At 54.9% G+C, this 25,313-nt stretch overlaps 1 pseudogene; it reads right to left on the reverse strand.

Moving 5' to 3' along the window:
* Positions 1-22,147: 22,147 nt before the first annotated feature.
* On the reverse strand, positions 22,148-22,266 carry LOC112473721 (annotated as a pseudogene).
* Between the last annotated feature and the right edge of the window lie 3,047 nt (positions 22,267-25,313).

Raw genomic sequence — 25,313 nt, forward strand, 5'->3', positions numbered from 1 at the left:
TCACGGCCCCGGGCAGGACGGCGCGAGGTTTCTCACACTCCTCAGGACGGCGCGCAAACGAAGCTCGCAAGGTGTTCATCTCTGGGCTCTTTCTTTGAACATTTCGAACTGCGGTTGACCGCGGGGAGCGGAAGGTGTGGGAAGTAAACCACAGGCGAGGGCGATGGCCGTGTGCGAAGCCGTCACCCGCGACAGGCTGAGCTGGAAGCTCACACGGGTACCGTAAAGCAGAGAAATCCCCGTGTGACGAGCACTCAGGGCCTGCTCTCTCCCTCTCTCTTTTTTTAAATACATTTATTTATTTATTTTAATTAGTTCCAAGTATACGGCACGTTGGTTAGACATTTATGTAGTTTATAAAACAATCCCCCTAATTGCTCCTTCTCCCCTCTGGCTCTCCACCTACTCGTTGCATTGCTGCTGACTGCGTCCCCTCTGCCGTGCTCCCCATCCCCGTGACCATCCATCAGCTACTCATTTGTGCTTCTCTAACCCTTCACCCCATTCTCCCAGCCCCCCAACCCCCCTCCCCTCAGTCTGTCACCAAATTGTCCGCTATATTTGTGAGTCTGTTTTTGATTAGTTGGTTCTTTTCATTCCGTAGATTCTGCATATAAGTGAAATCCCATGGTATTTGTCTTTCTCTGTCTGACTTATTTCACTCAGCATAAGAACCTCTAGGTCCATCCATGTCATTGTAAATGGTAGAATTTCACTTTTTTAATGGCTGAGTAATATTCCGTTGTACATATGGACCATAATTTCTTTATCCAATCGTCTGTCAATGGGCATCAGGTTGCTTCCGTATCTTGGCTATTGTAAATTGTGCCGCCATGAATATTGGGGTGCATAGATCTTTACGAATTATTGTTTTGGTTTTCTTTGGATAAATAGTCAGAAGTGCAATTGCCGGGTCAAAAGGTGGATCCATTTTTAATTTTTCTGAGAAAGCTCTGTACCGTTTTCCATGGCGGCTGGACCAATTTGCAGCCCCACCAGCAGCATGTGAGGGTTCCCGTTCCTCCACATCCTCACCAATACTCGTTGTTTTTTGATTTATCGATGATACCCATTCTGACAGGTGTGAGGCGATATCTCATTGTGGTTTTAATTTGCATTTCTCTGATGATTAGCGACCTTGAGCATCTTTTCATATGTCTATTGGCCATCCGTATTTCCTCTTTGGGGAAGTATCTGTTTAGATCTTCTGCCCATTTTTTAATTGGACTGTTTGTTTTTTTGTTCTTGAGTTCTATGAGTTCTTTATATAGTTTGGATATTAACCCCTTATCAGATGTATCATTAGCGAATATCTTCTCCCAAACAATAGACTGTCTTTTTGTTTTGTTGATGGTTTCCTTTGCTGTACAAAAACTTTTTAGTTTGACTAGTCTCATTTGTTTACTTTTCCTTTTGTTTCCCTTGCCTGGGGAGATATATCTGAAAAGAAATTCCTGTTAGTAATACCAGAGAGTTTACTGCCCTTTTTTTCTTCTAGGAGTTTTATGGTTTTGGGTCTTACATTTAAGTCTTTAATCCATTTTGAGTCTGTTCTTGTATACGGTGTAAGAAGGTGGTCCAGTTTCTTTTTTTTTGTATGTATCTGTCCAATTTTCCCAACGCCATTTATTGAACAGACTGTCTTTACTCCATTGTATATTCTTACCTCCTTTATCTTATATTAAGTGAGCGTATAGGCGTGGATTTATTTCTGAGCTCTCTATTCTGTGCCATTGATCGATGTATCTGTTTTTATGCCGCTACCATCTGTTTTGATTACTGTAGCCTTGTAGTATAGTTTGATGTCAAGTAGTGTGACACCTCCAACTTCGTTCTTCTTTCTCAAATTGCCATGGCTCTTTGGGGTTTTTTATGGCGCCGTATAAATTTTAGGATTATTTGTTCTATCTCTCTGAAAAATGCCATCGGCATTTTGATAGGGATTGCATTGAATCTGCAGATTGCTTTGGGTCGTACGGCCATTTTAATGATGTTGGTTCTTCCTCCTAGGGCCTCCTCTCTCAACAACCCTCCTGCATTTTGTACAGCGGTGTTGGCCGTGGTCACCTCAGTCACCACGCGGTGACTGCATCACATCCCTGGCGCTCGCCCATCTCACGCCTGGGATCCCGCACCTTCCGCCCTCCTTCCGCCCGCTGCCTCGCCCCTCCTTGTGAAGATCAGCGTGAGTCCACGCCCGAGCAGCTGTGTGGTCCTGTCCTGCAGTCTAAGTGGCCACGGCTTCCCTTCGTTCTGTCCCAGCTCCATCCCCTTCTGCTCCTGCTGGGGTGGCCGGCCAGGGGCAGGCAGGGTTCGCACGCCCGCTGATCTCCTCTCGAGGGGTCGTGGGCCAGACGCACTCTTGGCACTGTGCAGAACACGGTTCCTCATTTTCTGCAATAGGGAATAGGCTGCGAATTTCCCAGGTCTCTTAGTTCCTTGCTGCTGAACGATTCCCCTTGAATTCCTGTCTGTCTTCCCACACTTTACTATAAGCAGTCAGGAGGAAGCAAGCCGCCCCGTCAGCACCCTACTTAGCAATCTCCCCCGCCAAACCCCCAGTGTCATCGCCTGCAGGTCTACCTTCTGCAAACACAGCTCAGCCGAGTTCTTTGCCAGTTTACGACACGTTGCCTTTTCTCCGTTGCCTACAGCTCGCTCCTCGTTTGCGCCTGAGACCTCGTCGGCGTCTCCCGTAGGGCCTGAATTTCTACGACGTTCCGAGCGGGTTCTTTGTGCTGAGAGGGAGCCTTTCTCTTCAGGAAGGGGCCCCTCTTGTCTTTCCAAGCTACTGTCCCTTCACTTTGAACAGCCTGTTCTCAACATCAGCAGCCTCTTCCAGCCTGCACCCCGAAAGGCCCAGCCTCTGCCCACTACGTGGTTGCAAAGCTACTTCCACACTCTTAGGCGTTCGTTGGGCAGCACCCCACCGTGGGCACTGATTTCTGTCTCGGTCACTTCCGGCTGCTGGAACAAAATGCACTAGACCGGGACGGGTGGGTGGGTGGGGCTTAAACAAGAGACATTTATTTCTCGCAGTTAAGGAGGCGGAGAAGTCTAAGACCGAGGTGCTGGCTGAGCTGGTTCCCGGAGAGGACCTCGTGCCGATGGCTGCCGTCTGCGTCTGGTGGTGCGGGGCCGGGCGGGGGATGGGGAGAGCGGGAGAGAAAACTCTTCGGCCTCTTATGAAGGCACCACTCCTGTCCCTGGGCCCCCCAACCTGATCACACCCAAAGACCCCACCTCGAAATAGCATCGCGTTGGGGATTAGGGCTTCGAGACGTGAATTTGGGGGGATGCAAACATAGCAGCTCTGTCGCCAGTGCTTGGCCCTGTCTCACTTCGAATTTTGGCTTGCATCGGCCAGGTCACCATCTACGCTGACAGGTCTTGTTACCCATCGTAGGGATGAGGAGCGGGGTCTCAGAGGGGCTGGGCAACCTGCCCAGAATCACACAGCAGAGAGACCAGAAGCAAAGCCTGAGGCCTGCTGCCTCTTGTCTCCCAGACACAGCTGGAGTCCTCCGCCGTGACCCGCTCACTGTGTCCCCGATTTGGGGGAGGAGGTGTGGAGAAGAGGTGGCTTGGCCCACTGGCCCCCAAAATTGTACTAAAACTATCCCCAGACCCTTCAGAATCGAGGCTCTACTGTGGCATGTAAGAAACGCCCACACCCTCCTGCCGGAAGAAGGAGACAGGTAAACATCATCAAACAGGAAATGGGGCGGCGGTCAGCGAGGCTGGGCTCCAGCCACAGAAAAGCCTGGACCATCTCCCTGTGCTCTTTCCTCAGCCTCGCTAGCTGAAGGGCCATCCGAGTTTGGGCCACAGTCACCAGAGGTCCAAGTCCCTGCAGCCCTCCACGCTCTGGGCCCCTTGCTCCATTCTGGGCTCGCCCGGGGGACCCCTCCCCAGGCCGCTTCGACTCAGGTTCCCGTGATGAACACGTGAGTTGGTCTCGTTTTTTCAAGTGCAGCCTGCTGCGTGCGCTTCCCGGCTCTTTTCTGAGTGTCCACTGATGCTGGGGTCTTTTCTTGCATTAGGTAACTGAAGCTTCCCAGCGACCCTAGCAGCGGGCGCTGTCCACCGGTTCACGGACCGGAAAACAAGTCCCCCAGGGGCCAACCCGCTTAGCCGGGCTTCGCGACTGGAAAAGGCTGGAGTTCGCATTTGCACCCAGCCCTCGCGGGCTCCGGTCCCGCATTCTCGTCCTCCGGGGCCTTCTGCGCACAGGCAGGGCCGGTGCAGAGCTTATTTCCCAGACGGCCAGAGCCTACGAGGCGCGGACCAGAGCGCGAGGTGGGCTGAGTGGTGTCCGAGCCATTTCTACCTGGGGACAGCGCTCTGATCCGGCCACCTGCCCACGACTGCTCCTCCTTAGCCAGTTCCCACAGCTGGACGCAGCCGAGTCAAAGCGTTGCTGGCAGAGGCCGCCCAGCAAGCTACCCTTGCCTGGGGCTGGCGTCTCGGCAGCCGGGTGGCTGCTCTGAATCTGGTGGAGGCGCCTGGAACTCGGCGCTGGGAGGCGAGGGTCACAGCACCACGCCGGACAGGTGAGCCGGCCGCAAGCCACAAACACCCCGGGAGCCAAACATGGACCATTGATGTGCTTCATTCCATCCCGCGAACTGACTGCAGCCTGCGCGGAGATGCCCGGTCTCCAGCGTCAGAGCCCCGAGCAGCCCCGGGCAAAGCGACGATTGCCTCTGAGGGTAGCAGTGCGACCGGCACTTTTCGGGGCCATCCCAGACTCCTGAAGCAGCAGGTGTTGGGGGCTGAAGAACAATTTAGGGGGGGCTTATAGTGAGAAAACTCTAACTTAACCTTCTCCTGTGCATCGACGAGCAAACCACCAGTCTTCCGTTTCCACGACCAAGAGCTCTAGGCAGCAGGCTGAACCCCAGTGTTCCGCAGGAACGTAGTTTACGAACTCGGGGTGCACTTTTGCTTCCTTGCTGATTGAGGGTCAACAAAGGGCGGAGACGCCTCCCAAGCCCGGTGCGTTTTGTCTATAAAACTCCGCGCTTGCATCGTGACACGCCGGAGAACGCCTCTCCCCTTTCCACGCTGTCCCCTTGAGTGTTTTCTCAAGGCCAAGTTCAGATCAACAGATGTCCCTGGGAAGAAGCAGAAAATGACAAAGCAGGGCTGGTGGCCTTGACCTCTCGCTGCCTGTTGTTCTGTAAACAGAGCTGTTCTCTCCGGTCTCTGCGGGGTGAGAGGGCCCCTGGGCTCTCCACTCCTGCCCTTGATCCATTTTGCTGCCCCGAAAGCCGTTCGCATGAGCGGGACGATCCGTGAGGGACATGCTTTGGTGTCACGTCATCGGGGGAAAGGTGCCAGCTCTTCCCCGAAGCCCGGACTGTTCGGGCAGCCATCGGCCCAGCCCCGGACAGGTCTGAGCCCCTCACTCGGCCTCTCCTCAGATGCCCGCTCCCCGCTTCTCCCCATCCGCCGCCCTTTAGCAGAGCTGAGCCGCAGCACGCAGAAACCCTGGCGGTGGCACAGAGGCGTCCGTGCCAGCGAGCCCTCCTCCACCGTCTCCTTGTGCCGCTGCTCGTCAGGGAGCGTGAGCAGGTTATTTGGGGAAGAGTCAGCGGTGCCGAGGGAGTCGCTTATCTCAAGGACTGGGCTCCTGGCTCTGGTGGCGCCTGAGTGACGGAGGCTGTACTTTGCGGATCACAGTCATGAAAGGCCGCAATTGGCCTCTTGGCTTCTGAAGCTGCGGATGATTCAGTGAGCTCTGGGGCGTTCTCCAGTGGAAGCGTCCCCCCGTCGTCTCTGTCCCCCGCCTCCGCACACTCGCAGACCCCCTCTCCTCGGCATGCCCCGCCCGAGCTGGGGCTTTGCCCTCATCACGAGCCCTGGTACCAGAACGAGAGGAGCCCATTGTTCCACGGTGGGGAAACTGAGGCCAGGAGGGGGGAGGTGACTTGGCCCAAGCTGAATGGGAGGGGTCCGGGGCCAGCTCCCGGCCCGGCATACTGCAGGCTGGCCCGCTGCCTTCGGAAGGGGTGATGGATGGGGGTGAGGGGCTGTGGCTGCCCCCCTGGGTGTCTGCTGGAGGACACCCAGGACTCTGAGGCTGGAGACAGAGGAAGGGGGTCTCCCGGGGGCCAGACATACATGCGAATGAGCGAGCGGTAACAGTGGCCACAACGGCCAGCTCGTCGTGGGTGCCGTGTGCTGTAGCGACCTGGGTTGGTCTCTCGCGTCCCATATCCAGGTGATAAGCCGCTCTCGTTGGCACTACATATTCTAGAGCATCGCTGTCCAGTAGAACCTTCCACGAGGAAGGGCACGTTGTCTGCGCCCTCCACCGTGGCCACCAAACAGTGTGGCCAGGGAGTGACTTCTCTTTCATTTAATTTTAATCAACTTAAATCTAGGTACCCAGCTAGGGCTAGTGGCTGCTACCATATCAGCCAGCACAGTCCTAGACTGTGCCTAGGATCCGGCCACCGCCACCGCCTCCTGGATGCGCACCTGCCGCAGCCACCGTCACCTCCCCGGGGACCATGGCACTCTTGCTGTTGTCCTTGCTGCCACCTGTGACCCCGCGGTCTCTTCTCCGTGTCCTGCAGGCCCCTGGCGATTCCTGCCCTGCCGTCCCTCCGATCCGCACACCTTGTCCCCACCTGCCACTCCTGTGCTCACGGTCTCACTCCTGCCTCGGTACCTTCGCACTGGCTGTCCCCTCTGTCTCGAGGCTCCTCCCCGGGATGGCCACGGGCACCCTGCCTCTCAACGCCTCTCACTCAGAGAGGCCGGGCCCGACGACGTGCGAGCAATTACACGTTATCACGCGAGGTCGGCGCTGTTCTCCCCGACTCCACCCCACCCCACCTCAGCAGACGTGTTTCTCTTCAAAGTTTTTACCACTGCTTAGGATTTTAATGCTTTTCAATTTGTCGTTTATTTGCTACCTCCTCAGACTAGAATGTAAATTCCTCAAGCGTAGGTTTTTTTCCTATTTCGTTCACTGTTGCGTCCCATGCTTCTGGGACAGTACTTGGCATACAGTAGGTGCTCAGGACATGTCGACCGAATAGAGGAAAGAAGGTCTCAGCCAATCATCACTGTTGCCCCAGGTTATAGGTGAGCAAACCGAGGCTGCAGTCAGCCATAAACTCAGGTGTGTCTGGGAGGCGCAAGTCCGCAGCCACCGCTTCCCGGCTGTGGGACAGGTGAGCCATTGTCCAGAGCCTTGGTTTTCTTCTCTGGGGTTTTGCATGGAACACATGTGGCTCCACGGCTCCAGGTGTGACACGGCCTGGCCACAGCCCCCTCTGTGAGGACACAACATGTCCTCTGCCCGGCACACGCCCCCCGGACAGGCAAGAGGAGGGGGTGTGGGGTGCGGCCAGCGGCAGGAGTCAGGGTCTGGTTTGGAGGCTTCCAGGTGGTTCGTGAAGCACCTTCAGCTGCCCCATCCCTGACTCCCTACCCCGGCCACTTCCGTTCCAGTGCGTGGCTGAGGCTGCACCAGGTTCCCTGGTGATGTCACCAGGTGTGTTTGGGAGCTGCATCCTTGGGAGTGACTGAACAGTGAGTGACCAGCCAGGAGGAGCAGTGGGCCAAGGCCAGGCTGCCGGGCCTGAACGCTAAGCTTGGAGTTCGGGGATGCATGTGAAAGGTACGAGAACAGAATAGGGAAGGGCCAACATCAGTTATGCACCTGCTGTGTGCGGTGCTTGACGTGTGGGGCCCCCATGGGCTCTGTCACTTAGTCCTCACGACTCCCCTGCAAGTTGATATTATCATTGCCATCCATCCATCCATCCATCCATCCATCATCCATCTATCCATTCATCATCTATCCATCATCCATCCATCCATCCATCCATCCATCCATTCACCATGTGCCAGGCCTGCCGATAGCTGAACCAGAGCCGGGCCCCAAGCCCGGGTGTGCGGGGCTGGCACTGTGACTGCCTCCTGCCCTGTCTCGTCGGAGCAGACAGACACACCTGTTACTCCCCTTTCCGGGTTCCGTTGCAGTGCACGGGGTCTACTACTGGGGGCTTCAGGGGCCTGCTGCTGGCTCTAGAGAATTCCTAGGACCCCTGGGGCCAGAGAGGCCTGTGGGTTGAGAAGTCCACTGTGCTTGGGGCCCCACTGACGGATGGCACGCTCTGGCGCGCTAACTGGATCTGCCCTCCCCAGGCTGGGTCCCACCTCCCTGGGCCTGACTGGAGGCAGGGCACACCTGTTCTCACTTGTTTCCTTGTTCCTGACCCATGTCCTGGGCACACGCCCTCTCTGCCTGCTGGGCCTCAGCCTTGGTCACTGTCTGTACCCTTGATGTGGGCCCTGCCCTCTCTGACTGGTCTCCCCCTGCTGGTATATAAGAAAGCAATCGATTTTCGGTTATTAACCTCGTGTTCTGCAACCTTAATATAAACGCTCATTCGTTTTAGGGTGCCTTTGTCGGTTTTTTCAGATTTTTCACAAAGACGGTCATGTCATTTGTGGAAAAGACAATCATTTCTTCCTTCCCAGTTGGTATACCTTTTATTTCATTTTCTCGTCTTATTGCATTAGCGAGAACTTCCAGCATGATGTCGAAAAGGAGCGATGAGAAGGGACGTCCTTGCCTTGTTCCTGATCGTCCTGGGGGAGCTTCTAGTTTCTCATCGTTAAGTGTGATTAGTGTCAGCTGTAGGTTTTCTGTGGTTGTACTTTATCTGAGAAAGTTCCCCTCTATTCCTGATTTGCTGAGAGGTTCTATTTATTTATTCGTTTGTTCGTTTAGATCACGAATGGGTTTGGGATTTGTCAAATGCTTTTTCTGCATCTATTCATATGATCATGTGGTTTTTTTTATTTATTTTTTATTTTTTAGCCTGTCGCTGTGACGGATGGATTGCATTAATCGATTGCTGAGTGTTGAACCAGCTCTGCATACCTGGAATAAATCTCACTTGGTTATGGTTTATGACTCTTTGTATGCATTGCTGGATTTGATTTGCTAAAATTTTGTTGAGGATTTTGGAACCTGTGTTCATAAGAGATATTGATCTGTGGTTTTCCTTTCTTGTAATGTCTTTGTCTGGCTTCTGTATCTGGGTAATGCTGACCTCATAAGAAGTATTTCCTCTGAAAGAGATTTTTGCCTTAAATGTTTGGTAGAATTTACCAGTGAACCCATCTGTGCATGGTGCTTTCCGTATTGGAAGGTTATTAATTATTGATTCAGTTTCTTTTATAGATACAGGCTTTTTAAGATTGTCTGTTTCTTCTTGTGTGCGTTTTGGCAGATTGTGCCTTTCAAGGAATTTATCAGATTTATGGGCATACAGTTGTTCACAGTATTCCTTAATAATCCTTTTAATGTCCACGAATCTGTTGTGATGGCCCCTCTTTTTTCCCCCGATATTAGTAATTTGAGTCCCCTTTCTTATTTCTTAGCCCGGCTAGAGGCTTACTAATTTTATTGACGTTTTCGAAGAACCAGCTTTTGATTTTGTTGAATTTCTCTACTGATTTTCTGCTGTAATTTTTATTATTTCTTTTCTCCTGCTTACTTTGGATTTAATTTGATCTTTCTCTAGTTTGCTAAGGTGGAGGTTTGGATTATTGATTTTAGGTCTTCCCTCTATGAGCTGCTTTTGCTGCATCTCGCAAATTTTGATAAGCTTGTTTTCATTCTCGTTTAAGTCTGAAATATTTTAAAATTTATTTTGAGATTTCTTTTTGGAACCACGTGTTATTTAGAAGTGTGTTGTTCAATCTCCAAGTGTTTGGGGGATTCTCTGGGATTCTTTTCATCGTCGAGTCCCGGTTTGAGTCTACTGTGGTTTGAGAGCAGACATTATATGATTTCTATTCTTTATAATTTGTCAAGGTGTGTTCTATGCCCAGAATGCGATCTCTCTTGGGCATAACCTTGAGAGTAATGTGAAATCTGCTGTTGTTGGATTAAGTAAGTCTGTAGGTGTCAGTTTTATCCAGTTGATGGATCTACGTCCTTATTGATTTTCTGCCTCCTGGATCTGTCCATTTCTGATGGAGGGGTGCTGAGGTCTCCAACTAGGATGGTGGATTCACCTGTTTCTCTTTCAAATTGCGTTAGCGTTTGCCTCACCTGTTTTGATGCTTGGTCGGGCGCACGCGTGTTAAGGATTGCTGCGTCCTCTTGGAAAATCGATCCCTTTATCGTTATGTAAAGCCCTTCTTTCTGCCCCGTAATGTTCTTTACTTTGAAGCCTACTCTGTCTGAAATGAATGTAGCTACTTCTGCTTTCTTCTGATTAGTGTTAGCATGATGTATTTTTCTCTATCCATTTACTTTTAATACATTCGCGCCGTTATATTTAAAGTGGGTTTCTTGTAGACGACACATAGTTGGCTCTCGTTTTTGGACCCATTCCTCCAGACTGTGTGTTCACTGGTGCGTCGTAACCATTGGCGTTCAAAGTGGTTATTGTTAGAGCTGGAGTAATATCTACCACATTCGTTCCTCTTGCATATTTGTTGCCTTTGTTCTTAGTTTCTATTTTTGTCTTTCACTCTTTTTTCTGCCTTTTGTGGGATATTTTTAGTAGGAAATATTTATTGTGTTAAGTACTTGATATTTGGGAATCTATGTGTTAAAGTAACTACTCTTTTTCCCTCCAGCTTTATTGAGGTATAACTGGCAAGCAAAATTGTACAAATTGTGTGAATTTAAGGTGTATAACACGATGATTTGATATATGCATATATTGTGACATGATTACCACGATAAAGTTAGTTAACACACTTGTCACCTCACATAGTTACCTATTTTTTGTGTGTGGTGAGAACCTTTAAGACCTAGTATCTTAGCAACTTTCAAGTACACAATATATTGTTAACTATATAGTCAGCACGCTGCTGACCTTATCCATCTTACACCTGAAAGCTCATACCCTCTGACAAACATCTCCCCGTGTCCGCCACACTCAGCCCCTAACGACCACCGCTGTAAACGATTTCTATGATTTTGACCTTTTTAGACGCTACATATAAGTGAGATCATGCAGTACTGGTCTTTCTGTGTCTGACTTATCTCACTTAGCAGAATGCCCTCAAGGTTCATTCATGTTGTTGCGAATCTGCCTTTTGTGGTTTTAATTGAGCGTTTTATATAATTCCACTTTTTCTCTTTTTTACCCTAATCAATTATATTTCTTTTACTAGCAGTTGCCCTAGAGTTTGCAATATACATTTGCAGCTAATCCAAGCCTACTTTCAAATAACACTATATCGCTTCGTAGGTAGCGTGATTACCTTATAATAACGGAATAATCTCAATTCCTCTCTCTTAGCCTTTTGTATCATTGCCGTCGTCGATTTCGCTTTTAGGGAAGCGTGCGTAAACACAGACGCGCCACGCACGTAAAATACAGACATAAGCATACGTAATCAAATACGTTGTCGGTATTATTATTTTGAACTAATTATCTGTTAGAGGGATTAAAAATAAAAAAAAAACGAGAGGTTTTACTTTCTCTTCACTTATTCTCCGTCCCGAGCTCTTCCTGGCTTTACGTCGACCTGTGTTTCTGACTCGTGTTATTTCTTTCTCTCTAAAGAGCTTCCTTTCATATTTCTTGAAAGTCAGGTCCCTTGGCAACAGATTCCCCCCATTTTTAATTTTTCTAAGGAAGTTTTTATTCCTCCTTCACTCTTGAAGGGTAATTTCAGAGGGTGCAGAATTCTCGATTGTGGGGTGTTTTTTAAAATTTTCATTCAGTACTTCGGATGTTTCACCCCATTCTCTTCTCGCTCGCATGGCATCTGAGGAGCAGTCGGATGTGGTTCTTATCTTTGCTGCTCTGCAGACGAGGTGCTTTTACCCCTCTGTCTTCTTCCAGGATTTTCCCATTACCTTTGAATTTCCGTAGCTTAAAAACAAAATGCCTGGTTTGGGGGCGTTTATCCTGCTTGGTGTTCTCTGAGCTTCCTGGAGCTCTGGTCTGGTGTCTGCCATCAACTGGAACATTCTCAGTCATTATCGTTTCGGATATTTCTTTTGCTCCTTTTTCTTTCCCTTCGCCTCCTGCTATTCCCACGATGCGTGCGTTCGACCGTCGGCAGTTGTCCCAGACTTTGGCTACTCTGTTCTGTTTTTTTTTTTCAGTCCTTGTTCTGTTTTTCAGTTTCATGAGACTCTGTTGCTATATCCTCAAGCTCAGAGATTCTCTTCTAAATCACGTGCGGTCGACCGATAAACCTATCACAGGCCTCCTTCATTCGGGTTACTGTGCGTTTGATCTCCAGCGTTTCTTTTTGGTTCTTCCTTAGGATTCCTACCCCTGTGTGTAGCGCCCACCTGTTCTTGCACGCTGTCGACTTTATCCACGAAAGCCCTCAGCATATCGATTCTGGTCGTTTTAAATTCCCGGTCTGCTAATTCCAACACCGCTGCCGTGTCTGAACCTGGTTCTGATGCTGGCTCTGACTCTTCGAACGGTATTTTTTGCTTTTTAGTATTCTTTGTAATTTTTTCTCGATAGCCGGACGTGATGTCGCAGGTGAATGGAACGGCTGTAAAGAGCCTTTAGTAAGGCGGTGGTGAGGTGTGGGGGCGGGGAAGCATCCTGCAGCCCCGTGAAGGTGTCTCAGTGTTTTAATGAGCCTGTGCCTCTGGACTGTGAACCTCACAACTTTCTCTTGGTACTGCCCCCTTAAACGGGGCAGGAAGGCTGAAGTGGGCAGGAGTTGCGTATTTCCCTCCCCGTGGGTCAGTCAGGTTCTGACCAAACTCTAGCAGGGTAGGCTCTGGCTACCTAGTGTCCCCTGAGGGGCTCTGCTGTGTGTCGCGATGGTCCCGGCCCCCTTCCCACCTCACCCCCAGGAAGCAGGCGAGTTTTTTCACTCCAATCTTCACTTGTGAGAACCAGATTGATCTCCTGCAGGTACCACTCGCAGAGGTGCGAGAGCCCGTGGCTGGGTCCGGGCTCCAACTCCCAGACCGGTCCCCGCGGAGCCTCCGGCACTTCGTCGATTACAGTTCACGTTCCTGCGAAGCCTCCTGCTCCTGTAAATTGTCGCTCTCTCTGGTCACCTGTCAGTGTTTCCAATTACGAGGACGGTAGTTTGTAGTGACCTTACTTTTCTTACAGATTTAAGAAGAGTTATTGATTTTTCAGCTCGCTCAGTTTTTTACTAGGTGTTAGGGCCGAGAGGCAACTTCCAACTTTCTTACATGCCAGGCTGGAGATTGGAAGTCTGGGGTTTGATTTTTAACAGCTCCCTGGGCTTCGGGATGGAGGACGGGTCGGCCAAGTGTTGGTGGGCAGAGCGGTGAGAGGGTGTCGCAGGGTCTGGGTGGGAATGTGCGGGGGGTTGCTGGAGGCAGTCCCTCTGCCATTCGCAGACCCCGTCTGAGCAGCTCCCCGGCGCTTTCCCAGGCTCTGGCAGCACCTCTAGAATTATCTGGGGGTTTCAGGGAACTTCATCCCTCTGCCCCGCTTCCCACTGGCTTCCTCGTCCCGTCAGATGGGAAGTTCCCTAGGTCGGGGCTCCATCTCCCAGCCCCCAGGAGGTCCATGTTCTCAGTGGTCCCCACCCCCTCCCAAAGCTGGAATCCTCAGGTAAGCCACGTGGAGAAGGGGCGCGTGGGGAGGAGGGGAGGTGGGAAACGCTTCGGGGAACATTTCAGAGGTGTCTGTCTTCTCATTATGGCGTGGGGCCTTCTTCAAAGGCAGAAGCTGGGGGGGTCACCTGCATGTCCCCAGGGACTAGGGCGGAAGCAGCACAGAGTCGCACCTCAATAAACATCCGCCGAGTGCAAGAGCAAACACACCCAGCCGTGGCCTGTCAGGGCGCCGCTGACACTCCGAGCGAAAACAGAAGGGCCCCTTCCCACCTCGAGCTGCACCCCCTGCCCAGCCATCTCTCTGGCCACCCTCCTTCTAGGGGCTTCTGGCCCCCAAGAGTCTTCGGGGCTCTCCCCGGTGAGAAGCCGGTGTGGGCTGCCCTGCCCCTCCACCGTCTCTCTGGCTCTCAATGTGGTGTCATCGATTAGCGACTTGTGTGACGACTTGTTTATTTCTGGCTCACCCACTGGGCCTGGGTCTGTCTCATCCATGCCAGTCTCTGGAGGGACACCTGTTCCTCACGTGCACCCAACCAACTTCTGTTACATACAGGGATGACTGTTGACCAAATAGGTAAGATCGGAGAATGTCTCATGCCAGGCTGTGGCTAAGGTCACCTGGAGGAGATCCCAAGGGGAAGACTGTGCCCTGCCCTTCGGAGGCTCCCGCCCAGAGCACCGGCACTGTGGTGAGCTGGAAGCAGGGTGAGCAGCCTGCTTTGGGGTGCTGGCGAGCTTCACCCTCTTGCCGGTGAGGTAGGAGATGCGATCTGGCAGGAAGAGAGCTGAGACATGGAGGATCCTGGGAAGGGGGCTGGCCTCACCAAGGGGAGGCTGTAGGGCCCAGGTCACTGTGGGTGTTCGCAGTGGCAGACCTTGCAAAGCTGTGAACGTGAGACGGTTATTCGGGAGACGGTGGCTGAGGAACTGGGACGGGAGGGAAGGGTGGTGGCCAAGGGAGCTTGTCCGAGGAGGTTGCTGCAGGAAGGGAGTGTGGAGCCTAGTCCTGCGGTGGTCTCTGGGGTATAGGGCGGAACAGGCAGCAGAGCTGGCCACCCAAGGTGCGAGGGGGCTGGCGTCGCTCGCCGAGGGCCGATCCGGCAGGAGGAACGTGGACTTCTTGGCAGCCGGGCCGCCCCACACTGCAGCTGGGTGCTCTCTGCTCCGGAAGAGCTGCAGGTGAGGTCAGGGTGCACACGGTTGGAGTCTGTGGGGTCTCCGAGAGGATGTGGGAGCGGCATCGACAGCATTGCCGAGAGGATGTGGGAGCAGCATCGACAGCATTGCCTCCGCTTAGAACAGAAGCCCCCTACACCCCCCGGCAGAGGCCGGAGACTGATGTGGGGGTGAGGTGAGGTACACCCAGAAAGAAGAACCTTGGACGACCTCTTGGAGCTTCCCGCATCCCCAGGGGGGCTGCAGAAGCAGTGGGAGAGGTGTGGATGTGGCCGAGAGAGGAAGGAGAAACCCAGAGCAATGGGGTCAGGACACCTGTGCCACTTGGGTGGACCTAAAACCAGAGGCCAGGTAGCTGGTGGCCACCTCTGTGAGGGCCAGCACGGGTCCTCTAATGGGTCGAACTGCGTTCCCCCAAATTTACGCCGGTCTGGAACCTCAGAGTGTGCCCTCGCTTGGGTCGCTGCAGACGGGATTAAATTAAGCTGAGGTCGTTTGGGAACAGAGTGGCTATAACGCCAATGGCTGGTGCCCGCACGAGAAGAGGACACGGAGAGGCGAGGAGAAAGCCGGGCGGGCACCCTGTGGAGGCGGAGGCAGAGATTGGAATGCGGCGGCTGGGAGCCCGGTTCTGCCAGCCCCGGCAGAACTGGGGACAGGGCGGGAAGGACCTTCCCAGCCTCCATGGGGGCTGCAGCCCGTGACTCTGGCTCTCGGACCTGTGGCCTCCACAACTTGGAGAGAATACATTTCTGTTGTTTTAAGCCTCCCAGTTTGTGGTCATCTGTGATGGTGACCACAGGACACTAATATGGACCCCAAGACCCCTCCCAATCCTTCACCCCAGGAGGACCTTGGGACAGAGACGCAGCCCCGGGGACCCCAAACCAACTGAGATGGGAATGGTGTGCAAAGCTAATTAACATTAATCTCCATTTTGGGAAAACAAAGTGCAGCCTGTCTGGTGCGTGGAGATCAGGGTGGGCTCCGGCGGGAAGGCACGCTCACCTGGTCCCCACGGGTTGGCATCGTCCCTGACCTCTGGGGCAGCTTGGAGCAGCAGTGTGTGAGCGGCCACTGTGGCAGCCGCCCCATGTTAATATTTGATAGTGTTGAATCTCTTTCTTCTGAGACAGAGAAAAAGAGGCCATTACGCGTGGGTAATAGGATGCGCTGGGCTGTTCCGCGAGCTCCCTGCCGTCCTGGCCCGCGGAGGTCGACGTGAATAATTCATCCGCCCGTAATGAGTTTTCTAGCTTCGCTCCCTCTTGACCAGCAAGAGCTGGGCTCCCCCATCCCTGGCCGTCCAGCCATCTCTCGGTCGCTCCTGGTCAGGTCGACTGGAGCGTGAGAGGCACGCGCTTCCCCCTTGCTGGGCGATCTAGGTCTCGGGCCTCAGTTTCCCCAGCTGACCAGCAGGAGAACTGTATGCCCTGGCCCTGCCCGCTACCTTTCCCCTCACGGGGGCTGCAGAGAGGCCGGGCCACGTGGCAGGGAACCTGAGGGAGCCGTGTGACCCCGCGCGAGTCGCTCGCCTGTCTGGGCCTCGGCCTTGCTCTGAAGCAGGGTCGGGAGAGCTTCCTGCCCTGGGCCTCTCGCTGGGTTTGACCTGTGCTGCTTCGGCTGAGCGCCTCTGAGCATCTCGCGGTGCACAGCGCAGGATCGGCCGTCCGCACTCAGTCTGTCGACCTCAGCTGGGCCGGACCCCGCGGTCCTCACAGCGTGGGCGGTGTCCCCGTGGGGAAGGCGGAGTGGGGGGCAGCGGGCTGGCCAGGAGACAGGGCTTCGCCCTGTGGACGGAGCGTGTGCTCGGGGCGCGTGCCAGGCCCAGGGCCCTCGCTGGGAGAGCAGACGGGGGGCCGGGGAGGCTGTCGGGGGGCAACGCTCCAGGGAAACGTGCCATGGTGATGGCACTGGCAGCAGCGAGGGCAGTGACGGTCACATGGTGCGAGACGCCGTGAAGCGGGCAGCAGAGCTGTCCTGCGCCCCCTCCGGTCCCCCGGGGGTACCCTTTGCATTTAAAAACGGCTTCTTATGCCTCCGATTAAAACCCTCCAGGGGCTTCCTGCTGCCCTCAGAGAGCCGGCCCCTCAGGGTCGGCACCCTCTGTCCCCTGCCTCCGTTCGGACCTTTCCCACCGCTTCCTCCTCTTGTCCACCTGCAATGCCTGGTCTTCTTCCTGTTGCACAAAAATACGAAATCGATGCTCACCCCAGGGCCTTTGCAATGGCTGTTTCTGCGCCCAAAGTGAGCCCGCCCCGGTCCCATCTCTCCTGGAGCTTCTTCCAGGGGAGGAGAGCAAAGCTCCCCCTTCGCTGAGATGGTCCCTTCCCCGGCCGCCTCCAGCAGCATCCGCACTCCCGGCCACGGTCCTCGGTGTGAAGTCAGCCTTCAACCTCGCCCCCCGCCCAGCACTTACGGCCCTCTGCAGCATCCTAGTGTATCTCCGTCTGGGTGCACGTCAGGTCTGCCTGCCCCCCAGGCGGTAAACTCACCAGCACAGAGACCGGGGCTCGCGTGTGCCTGCATCTCAGGGGTGCACGGCTGGCCCACAGCAGCCTCTCAATGAGGACTTGCTGCAGGCGAAATCATTGTGACAGTCACTTCTCAGTGTTCAATTCGGTGTGTCAGCCGGATTCGTCAGGAGGAAGAAGGCACATAGTAGTTTGAACAGGGAATGTTTAGTATAAAGATTGATCATAAGTAGGGGTTTGGAGTAGCGACGCACTAGATAGTAAGAAGGGAAGGGAAATTTAGACATCGGGGTGGCAGATACAAGGGGCAGCCAGTACCCTGAGGGCATCCAAGGAAGATGCCCCCACTCCCCACCTGCCACGACCCAGGGCTGAGGTCCAGACCTCCTGGCAGAGGGCGTGGCTGTGGGGCTGCACCCGCAGAACCTGCTGGAAACGCCCCCTTTAGGGGGCTGGAGGAGGCTGCGGTGGGGAGATAATATCTCGCCGGAGGCAGTGGGCTACAGAGCCACCTAGAGGGAGCCAAGGGAAGCTGCTGACCACTGGGCGCTGCGGGCCGTGGCTCTGTAGCACCTGGACGCTGGAGAGGCCAACCACACTGCGAGGAGCCTGGTGCAGGTGAAGCTGACATGACGCAGGAGCCCGCCCGGCAGCGTGCCCGGCGCGGGAAGGACACCCCTGCTTCTGTCTCTCCAGGGCCCCGGCTGGCAAAGCCTAGCGCGGTGCCCAGAGGCGGAGGAAAAACGTTGAAAGGGCCTTGCCCAATTTCCATACAGCAGGCAGTAAAGGGACAGTAAGTTGACAGCTGGCACACTGTCCCCTTTGGCTCCTCATCGTCCCTCTGTGCACTTCTACACACATTTCATCCTCCACGTAACGATAGAACAGCCTGGTGTTTCCACCTAGCAAGGTCCAGCCACACATCTCCCAAGTGACAAAGTCCTTACCCTCTGACCAAAACGAGAAGACATGCAGTCCCACCCGTCTCTGTGGCCGTCGCTGACTGTGTTAGCTACTCCCCCAATTCAGAGCAGCCCCGGCGAGAATTTTCTCACCTACAGGCTGACGTGTAGAGCTCACTTCCACAAACTCGTATAAAAATAAAAATAGGAAAGAGAGGGAAGGAAACAGCCCGAGCAAACAGCACGTCAGCATGAGCAGCAGGTGCACAACCTTCTGAGCCGGCGCGGGGTGCGTCTCTGTCTGACCACGAGGCCGCACTCCAGATCCGTGGCTTCCCCCTTCCACTGCCCGGTCCACGCTTCCCCTGCCCTCGGCTGAAGCTCAGGGGGGTCTTCAACCAGAGGAGAGACCCCAACCTTCCTTCCTGAAGGCTCTGAGTCTTCAATCATCCTTCGTTTCTTGGGTCGATAGTTTCCCATCGACCGTTACTGTCGGGCGTAACGGTGCTAAGAGGTGCCCTGGAGAACCCTCTGGGGCCAGGATGGAGTCCTGTGTGTCACCATTGGGTAGCAGCAGCTCGGTTTCCCCTTGGCAATCAGGGTCGATGTCTCCAGCCAGCAGAGTGGTTTTCCTCCATGTTCGTTCAGTGGCTTCAGACTGGCCAGGTGGTAACCTCATCTCCCAATCAGTGAAACCACTGTGACGCCTGCTGGTGGGAGCGTTGCATCTGCCGTCCGCAGGGGACAGACGGCTGGGTAAGCGCGGGTGTGGCAGGTCTCGCCACCCCTGCTCCTGTATGTGACATTCCTCTCTGCAGCTCTCCCGGGGACGACCTGCTGCTTCTGGTGCACTATCTCGGGGGTGGGGGGGAACGGAAGTTCTGGGGGCTTCCGCTAAGTGCACCACCCCCATGACAGCCCTCGCCTCGTGGCTCAGAGAGCCCGTGTGGCATCCTGACAGTCGCTAAACATGTCTGTTTCAATTAGACATTTAAGAACTGGGAAGTCACCGCAGCGTGGGGCCACGGACCAGCTGGGCCTGCTGTGAGTCAGACCGGAGCTAAGAGTCCATCTGCCGCCTGTCCACCCACCACCGTCAGGGCTTGACCTCAGTGGCAGTATCCTCTATGCTCAATGCCTGGCTTAAAAAGCAGAGTGACCACAGAGGTGTCCCAGGATGCAGACGCTCTGCTCACCGGCACGTGTCCCCATGCTTAGCGAGCGGATGCCTTCCGGGCTTCCGGGCAGAGCAGAGTTGAGGGCTGGGTGTGCGGGTGTCACATTTTACATCCAGTCCAACCCTCCCACCCACTCGAGACTTTGCAGTCCCTCCTCTGCATCATGCCATGGACGCCCTGGCATCTCGGCCACCATCGGGTCCAAGTTCCAGGCAACCAACCAAATGAGCCGTCGGAGGCCCTTCCGGCCAATGGTGGACAGACTCGAGGGTGTCCCTCAGGGACCCTGCCCTTCGGGATAATTCCCTCTCCTTGAGCATGAGAAGGACCTGTGGCGTACTTCTAAGCAGTAGAATATCACAAAGCCAGTAGAATGTCGCTTTTGTGATTAGGTCACACAAGATTGAGATTCCTGTCTCGCTTCAGACTCTCTCTATTGCTCCTTAGCTTGTAGACTCTGATGAAGCCAGAGACCCTACTGGAGAGGTCCATGAGGACATCCTCCAACCAGCAGCCAGCTATTGCTGAGGCCCTCAGTCCCACAGCCTGCGGGGAACTGAATTCTGCCATCAACCATGGGAGCTCAGAAGCGGACCCTTCCCCAGTCCAGCCTCCAATGTGACCCCCAATGCTGGTGGACACCTCGATTGTAGCTTGTGAGAAACCTTGAGGCAGAGGACCCAGCTGGACCACGTCCAGATTACTGATCCATCTAAACTGTGAGATAACGAAAGGGTGTTACTTTGAGTCTCTAAGTTTATAGTAATTGGTTACATAATGAATACAGAGTTATATAAGCTAACACATTAAATCCAGACTCCCTAGAGAGCGCAGCTATGCCAGTCACATTTGGCCCGATCTAACGTTGCGTTCCTCCCTCCCTGGTCTAATACCCTCAGACTCTACTCCCACGTGTTCCCCAGGTTTCTGCCTGTCTATATTAGCAAAGCCTTGCAATTCTCTTGGTGGTTAAGCTTTTGACGGTTGAACCATGCACCTGTCCAGCTGGCGTATGTGGAGAACGGACCCTTGCTGTCTGTCCGAGGGCAGCAGGGGTGGCCGTGCTGGGTCCTGAGGAGAATGGGCACCCCTTTCAGGCCCCAGGTGGGTGTTCACCTGCTCTCAGGCAGAGGCAGGCTAGTTGCTTCAGCACGAGATGGAAAGCGACTTTGCCCGGTAAGGGAGGCTCAGAGTAATTCAAGGCTGACCGCTCCTTCGGGTCCGATCTGATGGCTCCTCTGCTAGTTTCAGGGCCCCACCCTGACCAATCGATGCCCTAACCATCCCGTGAGAAACTCATTGAGACTGTGCATTCAATTGTTGTATTTCAGCAACCTGCACAATTAAATGTGGTGTTTGATTTTCAGCAATATCGGCCCTGCAGCTAAAAGAATGCAGACCTTCTCTCAGAGCGGCGTGGAAGCTCGCTGTCGAGCTGAGAGCTAACAGAACCCAGCCTGCCATTTGCTCTGGGTAGATTCTCAAGTGTGCTCAAAAGAACCCAGAGCTCACCCAAAGCCTTGTGGTCATCACAACTGCCATGATGGTCAAGTTTAGCCTCCTCCGAATCACAGTCAACAGCAGGGGATAGTCGTGAAGCTACTGCTGCGACAGATTTACTTACCAACACCCCATTTCCGACGGTGGGGAGCCCAGAGGCATGACAGGGTCAACCCCCAAATCTCACCTCCCACCTGAGACCACTGTTGGTACCGAGTTTGCATCAGCCAGGATCCAATCAGGGGACAGACACAACGCAGCCATTTGAACAGGAAAAGTCTTATGCAGAGGTATCACCTATGACGGGGTTGGATTAACGAGGGACCGGCTCATCAGATGTACGGAGAACTCTAAAGAATGCAGGAGTGGCAGATGCGAGGCGCAACCACTGCCCCTGGGGCTCAGATGGAGCCCCAAGGAGGATGCCCCTTGTCCCGGACAGAGATCTGGACGTCGTCGCATGAGGGGGGGGCGGGCGTACTTCACTGGACATCAAAGAGGCCACTGTGGCGTCAGGCCGACAGACCCTGCTGGCAGACCACCAGAGGGAACTTGCTGGAAATCTGCCCTCTGGGGCACTGGGGAAAGCCACCCATGGGGAAGTGCCCCGTCGGAGACAGCCCACTGTGAAACTGCCCGAGTGGGCGCTGGGGTGAGCTTTTGGCTGCACGCGCTGTGTGGCAGGGGCTGACGCCAGAGAAGCGAGCTGCGGGGTCTGCCCAGGCTGCCTGCCAGGAGCAGGGAGGACCATCCCCCCGACACACACACACACACACACACACGCACACACTGTCCTCCAGTGCTTTCTGCTGACGAAGCTCTGAGCAGGGCCAGTGGGCCCAGGAAAGATGCTCATCTTGCACGAGGAGCAGGCAGGAAGGGGTGGCCTCGGAGCCGAGCAGCGGCGCGGTGGTAATTGGCACAGGGAGTCTCGTGAGGCCCGCTCTGAAAACAGGCCGTCTGCTCAGCGACACCTTTGCCCCCGTTCCCGAGTTCTGTTCCCTGTGTTATGATTTTTCATTCTTCCTATCGGTTTACTTACTTTAAACAATGTTTTCAGACTCAGAGGTGGGGTCTCGGTCGGCTGGGCTCAGTGCGCGGCACTCAGGGAGCTGTGGCGTTTTCCTATGCGTGGACTCGTGCAGCTCGATGGGATCCTGTGAGGCTGGTTCTGGGGGCTTCCTTAGAAAACGGAGGCTCTCAGGCTAATTGCTTTAACTTCATGGGTTAAGGTCTTATTCTTTTATTTATTTGTTTGTTTGTTTGTTTTTTAAAGTGAGGCAACCCTTGGTTGACCTCACAGATTGCAAGGACCTTGTCAGCTTACAATCCCTTATTTTTTATTTTTTACGCCTACAGCACCTGGTCTTTGTAGGTGGTCTCTCATCCAAGTACTAACCAGGCCTGACCCTGCTTAGCTTCCGAGATCAGATGGGATCGGGCTTGTTCAGGGTAGCATGGCCGTAGATTAGGGTCTTATTCAGAGAGGAGAGAAAAGGCCTCTTCACCATCCTCACCCACCCTGAAACCTCTGTGTCTTGTACCTTCGATGGTCTCTGAATTCCTGTTTTGGGTTGAATTGTGTCCCTGCCACCCCCTTAGATTTATGTGCTGGTGTCCTAGCCCCTAATCTGGTCCCTTCAGCCTGTGATCGTATTTTGTGACAGTCTTTACAGAAGTAATAAGTTAAAATGAAGTTACCAGGGAGGGGTCTAATCTGATGTCACTAACGTCCTCATGAGAAGTGGACACTGAACACGGAGACACGCACAGGGGAAATCGCCACGTGGACAGGAAGAGAGTTGTCTGCAGGCCAAGGAGACAGGCTCTCTCTTAACCCTCGGAAGGAATCAGCCCTGCCGGCCGCCTCGACCTCGGACTTCCAAGCGGCAGACTGCGAGACGATGCGTTGTGGCTGTTTAAGCCACCCAGTGTGACACCAACAAGACTCCCAAATGCACACAGGATCGAGGTGGCCCAGCACGTGGCCCCGGGTGTCCGGTCACCTACTCTGAATCCCAGTCAGCCCTCGCCCGCTGTGGGGCGTGAGCGAGCTGCTCAGCCTCTCTCTGCCTCAGACCTCTCACCTGTGGAGCAGGAGCATTATGGCACCTACGCATCGCGCTCACTTACGTATTAAGTGGGTGACGTGCGTGGACCACACAGAACGGCGTCCGGCGCGTGCCAGAGAGGTTCTGGGCTGGCCTGTCGGAAGAGGGGCTTGGGGAGAAGCCAGCAGAGCGAGAGAGCTGGGTGTCTCGAGGGTCCCCAGAGCCAGAGCCTTGGGGGCTGGCTTGTACCCAGGTCGGGCGGTCACGTCCGGCCTCTGGACCCTCCATGCCACTGACTCGCCCACCCACCTCCCACGGCCTTGAGTCATTGGGTCCCCATACGGCCCTGTGGGGCGGGCAGGGAGGTGACGGTGTCCTGATGGGTGGGGACACTGAGGCTTGGGTGTCCAGATCATGCAGTGAGGGCACCTCTGAGGCAGAACTTGAACCCAGGTCTCTGGGTTCCAAACTCAGTGCCTTTGCTCCCTGAGACACTGCCTCCTGGTGGCCACCGCTGTCAGGAGCAGCTGGGGGCGTTCTCAGGTGACGAAAAGTGAGCTTCCCTGGGGAGCTCACGCCCCACACAGCACATCCTCATGAGTCTGTGCTCCCTGAGCACCCCCTTCCCAAGGAGCAACTGGGATCCTGCGGATTGTGTCCCCACTGTGTGCTAAGTACTGACGATGGCCCTTTCCTTTCACCCTCCCCTCAACTCTGCAAGGTGGGTGCCGCTGCCCCGCCCTGCAAGGCGGGTGAGGCGGGGCCACCGGAGAGAAGGCAAAGCTTAGAGAGGGAATGAGACTCGCTCCAGGCCACACGGTCGGGAGCCCACAAGCAACCAGTCTCCTTCCGCAGGCAGAGCTGGGTGCTGAAGGGGGTGCCGAGGGAAAGCCCCTCAAAAGAATGCCAGTCTGGTGGGGAAACAACAGGTGCTCGAGGGAGCCGGGAGGGGGTGGGGAGGTGGGAGTCAGCTGCGTTTGGGGCGAGCTTCCGCGGGGGTGTGGTGGGCAGCGGGGGTCCACTTCAAAGGGCAGGAGGGACGCTCTGGAGCGACCTTTGTTACTCACCACTCACCGATGACCAGAGTGGGAGTGAGTGAGGCGGGACCTCTGGGTAACCGGCTGGGGGCTCTGAGATGCAGCTCAGCTCACGGGGGCAAAGACCCCTCGTGCATTAAGCCAATGCACCCTAGTGGGGTCAGAGGCTGCCTCGCACCCACACTTCCCAGGATTAAACTTTCAGCGGCTGCTTTTCAGGGTTCCAGAAAGAAATCAGGGAGGAGGGGGGCAGAACAGGAAGGCGTTGTTTTCATGCTTCTCGCTTCATTTGCATAAGGTGAAAAATGTTTCCATAGAAACAACTGGAGTCTGTAATTTTTGAATAACGATTTCTGCACAAAGCAGAACCTGTCTTTTTGCGAAAAGAGAATTAAGAAATTCGCAGAAGCCTTTCCCATTACAACAAAAGGCAAAGTTGCCCGGGGCTGGGAGGCCTGCTCCAGGGGAGGGTCTCGGCCGAGCCCCCGGCCCAGCCCCCGCCCCCTCTGGGCCTGGGCTCCCCACCTGTGAAACGGGGCGGGAGGGGACTGGATTAGAACAGTGGTGGTTAAACTTCACGTGCGTCAGAATGCGGGGGCGGGTACGGAACCCCCCATTCCTGGGCCCTCTGCTGGGGTTCGCAGGCGGGGGGCTGCTGAGTTCTAACGAACTTTCCAGAAGCAACTGGGGCAGAGGCCTGAGGGCCTTTCAGGCTGCAGCAAAGTCCGGCTGGCCGGGGCCCACCGCCCAGTCCCCTCTTCCGACACATCTGGTGGTGGCCGGCCCGGCTCCCTGGAGCGGAAGGAGGGAGCAGCGCCTGGGCGCCTCTGCCCCCTGGTGGCCCGAGGGCACCGCAGCACCCACCTGCCCCCGGCCCTCCATGGTGGCGCCGTGGCCCAGGGATCCCCCAGGGGCTGGCCTCCCGGAGGAGGCTGTGGCCCCCAGGGCTTGGGGGTCGGACAGACTCCAGGATCACCCTGACACCGGCCTGCCTGTCCGGGTCTGGCTCGGGAGACAGGAAGTGACAGCGAGAGCCGCCAGGGAGCCGCCCAGAGGCCCCCGTGTGCCCCTACAACGCAGGTAGGGACGCTGAGGTTGAGAGGGGCCGGCATTTCACGACCTCCCCGCCGGCAGGCCCTGCTGTTCTGTCTGACCTGAGGCCCTGGCTGCAGTGACCAAGGCATCTGGGCGTTCTGAGGCCTGCGAGGCACGGTGTCATCTTCGCAGGAGTCGGGGTGTCTTCGTTTACCCCCCTCATTTAACTGTGAGGTGAATACTGTGCTGGGACTGGCCGAGCGGGCGGGAGGAAGGGGCCACAAGCTGCCGAGGGCCTCTGCGTGTCTTTGCTTTCCAAGAAATGCACCTCCCTGAGTAAAAGATATTGACTCCACTGGATGGTGGCCTTTTGGGAGGCAGGAGCGTCTGCCC

This window comes from Pteropus alecto, unplaced genomic scaffold, assembly GCF_000325575.1.
Source record: "Pteropus alecto unplaced genomic scaffold, ASM32557v1 scaffold8, whole genome shotgun sequence".
NCBI lineage: Eukaryota > Metazoa > Chordata > Mammalia > Chiroptera > Pteropodidae > Pteropus > Pteropus alecto.